The sequence below is a fragment of the Mus musculus genome, chromosome 14 (assembly GCF_000001635.26).
Source record: "Mus musculus strain C57BL/6J chromosome 14, GRCm38.p6 C57BL/6J".
Classification (NCBI taxonomy): domain Eukaryota; kingdom Metazoa; phylum Chordata; class Mammalia; order Rodentia; family Muridae; genus Mus; species Mus musculus.
In genome coordinates this window covers 19,553,387-19,562,090 of record NC_000080.6, presented here as the reverse complement: position 1 = coordinate 19,562,090, position 8,704 = coordinate 19,553,387, and positions in this window count along the sequence as shown.

Here is an 8,704-nt window from a genome sequence, read left to right as displayed (position 1 = left end):
GGTGGCTGCTCAATAGCATGACAAACAACCAAGAAGAGCCATAGCCTCTACCACTCTACTCTGGATGCTGAGACTAAATAACTTTAGTTTTTCACCACCTGTCCCAGGACTGCTCGCATCATTTCTTGCATATGTTTACTCTAGCACTTGTCTACCTTGGGTACAAACCCAGAGGACAGTCCCACAGCCAACAGAAGAGGCTCCACTCCACACACTCACTCTATCATGACCAGGATCTTAGAATCCCAGGATCCCAGAATCCCAGGAGTTAGTCACACAAGAATCTTAGAGTCTCACAGGCAACTTGTCTCCCAGGAACTGCGACACACCCAGAATCTCAGGGTCACAGGATCCCGGAATTTTACACCTGTATCCTTATAGCTTTAATGATAAAGGACAAGGATGCAGCTGGGACTGAGCGTGTGAAGAAGATGCAGGACATGTTCAATGCTGAGATCCTGTTGTCTAGACATTCTTAAGCTCTGCAGATGTGGGCTCACAGATGCATCTTTGCACTCAAATGACATATACTGATTTTAAAATTAGAATTACCTTTAATCTTGCTTTTTCCTTAGAGAAGTGAGGTAGGATTTCTTCCTTGGGGAAACAATATTTTCATGCTTTCTAAAGCACTTCACTTTTACTGTGAAATCTTTTGAAATGACTTCCTGAAGATGCACAAACTGTGATTCCCTAGGCTCATGTTGAATCTCCTTCAAAGTCTCGTCAGCAGACTGATCTAAGAGTAGGGACCAGATGTCATTGTCATAATTCTGTTCAGGTTTGTACTTTAAACTTTTGCTGAATATGTGCTCGTGGAATGTTTTTTTTTCCCCCAGAGGTCTTGTTTTCAAAATAACTCTGTCTTTACATATTACAATGTATGGATTAAGAAAAAGGGGCAACTACTTACTAATTCTCAGTTAAATATCTTCTTATATGTTCCTGTACTCACACAGTCACTAGAAATTGTTAATCAGTCAAAATCATTTATTTTAGTAGAGTAGACTATAACCATGAACCAATATACTTAGTTTACTATTGATGACTGTGTTGATTACAATAAATACATGAATGATAGGACTGTACAGAGTATGGGCTTAATTTTCTGGGTCCAGTGCAAATAGCTGGGAGAGTTCAAACTAAAATTAGTAGAAACAGCAGGAATACTAACAAATCCCAAAGATCTAATATTCTCCTCATGTCTAAGTGTTAGTTCTCACCTTTACCAGAACTCGGGAGAATTCTGTTCATCCAGGTCTCAGGTCTCATCCAAAACACAGACCTGAACCAGCTGTGGCCAAGTGTTCCTGTTCTGCCTCAAGCTTCAGAGACCCTGGAGGGGCAGCCTTGGCCTTCAGGTGGCAGCCATTCCCGGTCCTCTGCCAGCTAATGGAGTCTTCCACAGAGGCCTGTCATCTCCAAAATAGAAGCTGGGGTATTCCAAAGATTGGGATGCCACTCTACAGTCATGATGAGTTGGTTATGTGAGACCATACAAGTTAACTAATGCCTGTATGACTGTTTTCCTTATTTGAAAGTGAGTAATGAGATCATCTGAGGAGTGGTTGCTAAGAATAAAATCACTGATTAACATGAATGATAGGACTGTACAGAGCATGGGCTTAGTTTTCTGGGTCCAGTGCAAAGAGCTGGGAGAGTTCAAAACAAAACCAATAGAAACAACAGCAATACTAACTACAACAATTTTTAAAAAAACATTCTGAGTGCTGGAATTACAGGCATGTACAAACTCTACCTTATAATAAACAAACAAACAAACAAACATCCCTATTCCAGTTTTAGCAGTTTCTAGCAGTTGCCTCAGAGAGAGCCGTGCTTCTTTTCCCCAGATAGCTCAGGTCTTCAGTTCTCTACCAGGTCAGCTGGACCTAAGTTACTGTAATTGACCTTCTTGGTGCCATGGTATGATTCTGCAACAATCCTTTTCTTAGTAAAATTGAGCCTGTATAGAGTAAGCCCCTTGTTGGTGGATCCAGGACCCTTTAGGCCAGCAAACACAGGAGGAAATGTGGAGATAAGGTGTGGAGCAGAGAATGAAGCAAAAGCCATCCTGAGCCTTCCCCACCTGGAGATCCATCCCACATACAGACACCAAGGCCAGACACCATGGAAGATGCCAATAAGTGCTTTCTGACAGGAGCCTGCTATAGTTGTCTCCTCAGAGGCTCCACCTGAGAGTGACAAATACAGAGGCACCTTTTTGTAGCCCCTCTTTGGAATGAGCATAGAGTCCCCAGTGGAAGAATTGGAGAAAGGAATGGATGAGCTATAGGGGGTTACAACCATAGGAAGAACAACAATGTCAACCAACCATATCCACTAGAACTCCCAGGGACTAAACCACCAATCACACATGGAGTGACCCATGGCTCTAAGCAGATGTGTGCCAGATGACAGCCTTGTTGGACATCAATGGGAGAAAAGGCCCTTGGTCCTTTAAAGGCTTGATGCCCCAGTGTAAGGGAATGCTAGGCTAGCAAGAGAGCACTGTGTGGGTGCCTGGAGGAGCACCCTCATAGAAGCAGTTCGAAGGAGCATGAGATAAGTGGGTTTTAGGCAGGAAACCAGAAAAATAGCTAACATTTGAAATGTAAGATTAAAGTGATTTAAAAAGGAAAAAGAAATGATTTGAAGACTGAGAAATTAAACTAGACTTATGAACACTTGATCATGGACAAAGTCATGAATATGCAATGCAAAAAGAAACATCTTCAATAAATGTCGCTGGTCTAAATTGGAGTAAGTATGTAGAAAAATGAAAGTTGATCCATATTTGTCACCTGGCACAATACTCAAGGCCAGGTGGATTAAAGAACTCAACATAAAACCAGATTCACTGAATCTAACTGAAGACAAAGCAGGAAAGAGCCTCAAACTCATGGGAATGGGGATAAATGTCATAAACAGAAGTCCAATAGCTCATATTCTAACATCAAAATTTATAAATGGGCCACAAGAAACTGAAAAGCTTCTATAAGACAAAGGGCATAGCCAATAGGACAAATTGGCAAACTACACATTAGGAAAAAAAACGTTCACCAACAATGTCAAGGTCTGCCTGATCCACAGTCAGGACTATGAAGCTCAACCCTATCTCAGAAAAGCAAATCGAAACAAAAATAAAAAAAAACGTTTGTCAGGAAAGCACTAGGTAGAAAAGTACTCTCATCTGTCTGAAATGCCCAAACGTGGTGGTGTGTGCTGTAGATTCAGCTACTCAGGAAACTGAGGCAGGAGGATGGTTTGAGGTCAGGGATTAGGTGTGAAGAACATAACAGAACCTGTCTCCTTATAAAAATAACCCAAATAAGCCAAAAAACACCCACATCTGTAAAACAAAAAGCCCCAGAGTGAGAAATAAGTGCATAGGTGTGTGTGTGTGTGTGTGTGTGTGTGTGAGAGAGAGAGAGACAGAGAGACAGAGACAGAGAGACAAAGAGACAGACAGACAGAGACAGAGAGACAGAGAGACAGAGACAGAGCGACAGAGACAGAGAGACAGAGACAGAGACAGAGAGACAGAGTGACAGAGAGAGACAGAGAGACAGAGAGGTGGTGCTAGCCCAGGGGAGCTTAGAAATAGTGACCATCTTTATTTCAGCTTCTAGAATGGTGGTTTTACCTGCAAGGCCTTCACATTCTTTTGAGAACATTTTCTGTACCACACATCACCACTTTTAAAATCTTTTTTAAACAGGAGGATCTTATAATGCTTCTGTAAGCATGGAGTTTCTGCTGCTTCCCAATTTTAATGTTTAGCATATCACGTGTTTAGAATGCACTGAAAGCCTCAGCTTTGTCAACCACGATGTCAGTGGTTCTTTCTCAACCTGTGGGTCACAACCCCTGTACAGGATACCCCGCATATCAGATATTTACATTAAGACTCATAACGGTAGCAAAATTACAGTTAAGAAGTAGCAATGGAAATAATTTTATGGTTCAGGTCATGAGGAACTGTATTAAAGAGTGACAATTACAAAGGAGGAGAACCACTGCTCTGGTCAATCATATCTGACTCTGTCTGTTCCCAGAGCAAGGCAGGTGCTTTGTAAATGTGTGCCTGTGTCATTCTGCCCACTTTCTCCATTTCTCTCCCGGGTTTAATTCTGTGTACTGTTCTTTTTTTTTTTTTTTGTTCTACGCACTCTGTCTCGGGCTTTGTTTTGGTAAAGTATGGACAGGCGACTGTGATCTAAGAAGGTTATGTTGATCAGGCAAGACGTTCAGTAAGGGCACACCATGTGATCTCCCGGACATTCTCACAGCACTGCTGAGGGAGGAAGTAGATGTTCTCTTCACATCCACCATAACAACCCCAGAGGGTACCATGATGACACTCTCTCCTGTAAGGCCCATAGAGAAACTCAGATTTCAACTGAGTGACAGCTGCCACTCAGGGGATCCAAGTGAGACACTACTAGTTCTGGGTAACATAGGCACAAAGGTGCAAGTAGTTTTTATTCCTTTGGCTTTTTGAGGCAATGTCTCTCAAAGGCCTTGAACCCCTGATCCTTCCCACCTGTACTTAAGTTTCACATTTGTAATGAAATAGTAACCGGGCCTCCACAAATTCCATGGGAATCGCAGACTAACCATTTGGTTTTCCTCTGCCTCATTTCCTCCTCCTTCTTGTCCTCCTCATCCCCATTATCCTCATCATTGTCATCGTCCTCCTCCTCCTCCTTCCCCCCTCCCTCCTCCCACTTCTTTTTCTCCTCCTTCCTCTTCTTCTCCTCCTCCAATTTCTTCTTATTCTCCTTGTCCCCCTCCCCTCCTCCTCCTCCTCCTCCTCCTCCTCCTCCTTCTTCTACATCATCCTTCTCTTCTTCCTCCTCCATCTTCTCCTCCTCCTTTTCCTCTTCCTCATCTTCTTCATCTATTCATTCTTCTTTGAGCCTCCTGGCCCACCAGGGCCCTTCTATCTTTCATCACCTCTGCACACTCAAGGTATGCAATATCCCGTAGCTCATACTTCCTTTAGTTCAGCTGCCTTCTCTTCACATGGTGGTCTATCTTGGGCTGTCTGCTCAGACCACATCTCACCCAATTTCCTTGCTACATTCCCAGTGGACAAGCCCTGGGATTCAATCATGATCTTTGGACAATATTCAGAATGAAGCAGGAAGAAAGCAAGCGGTAGTCTTTTGTGAGTATCTGAGTCTTCATTCTTCTTCCGTTCTTTTCTTATTGCCTTAAGAGGAACATAATTCTTCATCAGCTATCATAGCCTCAGAGCAAGCCTTGTCACTTGGAGCTGTATCTTCAGGTTTCACCTTTTCCTTTGTAGGCATGAAGGTCCTATCCAAGAACTCACCAAAGCTTGACTGGACCCAGGCATTTCTTTCTGTTCTCCTGGAAGTCTGCAGGAAGACAGCTCCTGGGCCTTTTCTTCCTCCAGCCAACCAAGTCTCCTTTACCCAAGGTGACCCTTGGCGTGCGGCGAGAAGGGTGGCTCTACCTGAGTGGGCTTTTTCCTGAGTCCAAACCAGATACTTCCTTCTCCATACTATTGTCAGCTAGCTTCACTTTTCATACTATTTTAAGCTTTAATTTTTTTTCTCTCCTTGTGGAGCAACAATTGTGGTAATAAAACCAGATACCAACTCTTATCTCAGGTTAGTAATAAAGTTGTTGCCTACTATCTAGAAATGTACCTGCCTTTTCTTTTTTCTTTCCTTTTCTCTTTTCTTTTCTGTTCTTTTCTTTTCTTTTCTTTTCCTTTCCTTTCCTTTCCTTTCCTTTCCTTTCCTTTCCTTTCCTTTCCTTTCCTTTCCTTTCCTGTTTGTTTCTTTTCTTTTCTGTAAAATGTGGCATTTTACAGGTTGGGATGTAGCACCGTTGGTGGAGTGTTTACCTAGCTAGTATATACAAAGCCCTTGTTTAAATTCCTAGCACTGGGTAGGTATGGTGACTCGTGTCTGTAATCTCAGAACTCTACAGGTAGAAATGTGAAAAGCAGAAATTCATCCTCAGCGTACAGTGAGCTTCAAGTTGGCCTGACCAAGAGGAACAAGGGGGGAAAAAGCTGATGTCTTTTCTCTCTCTCTCTCTCTCTCTCTCTCTCTCTCTCTCTCTCTCTCTCTCTCTATTTGTCCTAATTCTTTTGGTAGAGAGAAGGAAAGAGATGAACATGTATTGAGTTCCCTGGTATCTACCAAATTTGTATATTACTTGTTGGTTAATATTATAACAAACATTAAATTGTATTCAGAACCATATTTTGATTACTATCTTTGTGTGCTTTGGATCTCATGACAGTGATAGTTACCTGAGGTGCTTAACTACTATTTTAGTGACAGTAAACTATTCAAGTTTACCCTCTCCCTCTACAACCCAATGCTGTGTAGTTTGTATGGTACATTTGTTGTTGGCTTGTTGTTATTGATGTTGTTTGTGTTGCTGAGGCTAGAGTCTGGGGCCTTGTACATGTTGGGCAGGCAAATGCTCCACCACTGTGCCTCCAGCCACTTTGCTGGAGGTTTTTGTAGCTGTAGATTGTAATGAAGAAGTTTTTCATCTTTTATATTTGAAAAAGATACCACGGCACGATACACAGCTACAACCGATGCACCAAGATAAATAACCAACCCAACAGAGCGACATTATGATGCAGTAGTTGTAAGAATCAATTTAAAAGATATATCACCTCATCCTTGGGTTTGCCTATGTTCTCATCTGTGAGATTTAAAATCTTTTGAAACATTGAATGAAGCCTCTCATCTATCATCTACTGCCAATAAATATCACATATTCACAGCTGGAGAAATGGACCAGCCGACACCCGGAATAGTCCTCCAGTCATTCAAGAAAGAGTTCCTGACTAAGGACAAATTGTTTCAACTGATTTCTTTCCTGAGGTTTGATTTTGCATTGTGTGTTCACTTTTAAAGCTGCTTGCTGATCTCTTCGTGGACCAGAGATAGAGGAAGTACTCCACTCTGTTTATTTTTTCACCACAAGATTAATTCAGGTCAATCTCAGCTCTCAGGTTTGTTTTTGTAGTGGTTTTGAAGATTTCAAAGGAAAGGTTGCTGCATGGATTGCTATGAAGCTGCAGATGTTTGCAAGTGAGTTAGGGAGTGACTTCTACAAGCAGATCAGATTTGTGGCCCTGGTCTTCTGGCTGTTAGGGGAACACCACTTTGTCCACTGTTTCAAAGAATGTTCTGTTGAGAGCATTTGCTAAGGGGGTTCTGATGATGGCAACTTGCTGATGTCAGGGAACTCCAGGGACATGAACTCACTGAATAACTGCTTTCATTGGAAAAGTAACTTTTGGCCATAACAATTCTCTGCTGGCTAACTTAATGTCAACTTGGCACCAGCTGAAGTTATCTGAGAGGAGGGAACCTCAATGGAGAAAATGCCAACACAAAATCAGGCTGTTGGTACACCTATAGGACATTTTCTTAATTAGATTGATGGATGTGGGCCCAGCCCATTGTGGGTGGGGCCGTTACTTGCCTGGTGGTCCTAGGTTCTATAAGAAATTAGGTTGAGCAAGCCATAAGGAGCAAGCCAGTAAGCAGCATTCCTCAGTGGCCTCTGCATCAGCTCCTATCTCCAGATTTCTATACTGTTTGAGTTCCTGTCCAGATTCCTTCCATGATGAGCTGTGATGTGGAAGTATAAGTCAAATAAACTTTCCTTCCCAAGTTAATTTGGTTATAATATTGCCACAATAGCAGATCTAAGAAAGAAATTGCAATTAAAAAAAAGTCATTTAACATACCAACTAATAAATCTATTAGGATGTATGGTGGCACATGATAGCAAGTAGGACTCTAAATGTTAATTTCTATGATAAGGGTTTGTTATCCCTAAGCACCAAGGAAGTGCAAATCAACCACAGTGACATTCTGCCTCATACCCCATACCTGTGAGCACAGATATCAAAAACAGAGCAGAGAGATCAGGCCCTGCTGACAGCATACAGTAAAGGCATCATTCTGTGTCTCTGCCTTCCCTCTGGGGGTCAGGAATGCCACCAATGTGCCACTTGGGGAAGGCAAAACTCAGGGATATTAGGCTGTGTTTCTTCCTAGCCCCTGGGGTGCTGAGCCACATTGCTCAGGGAAGGCTGAAACAGTCTCAGATAGGGGGCCCAGCCTGTGTTTCTCTGGCTGAAAACAGCAGGGTTGGGGGGAGGGGGAGTCCTGTGCACCAAGAATTTCCTGGGAACCATGATGAGTTGAAAATGGTGGTCCCAATCCTCTTGTGTACGCAGATACCACTGAGAACTTCAAGTAGTTGGGAACAGGAGCCAGTAGCCCTAGATGAACCCAGTGTGGGGAATTCAGCTTAGCTCCAGGTGAGTGCCAGGGCTATGGAGGGGCTAGAAGAGGGGTCCTCTACAGGAGACTTAACCACAGCTCTGTGTGTCTAAGTCTTCCCCCCTGCCATCCCCATCCCCCCACAGCCCACTGTCTCCCACACCCTTCAGGTCCTTGATGAAGAAGACAATCCTTGCTTGTCTAAACTGTTTTATTCAGGGTAGATGAAAATGCACAAGTCTTACTCTGGGTGAACCAGAGATTGAATATCTTTCACAGAATTGGAGGGAAGCTCATTGGCTAATCACTTAGAGCCTAGCTAGATACCCCATCACAATAGAAAACTCTATGCAATGTCACCGGTTGTCATGGTCCTCTGGTGACACAGTCCACTGCCTCACAAA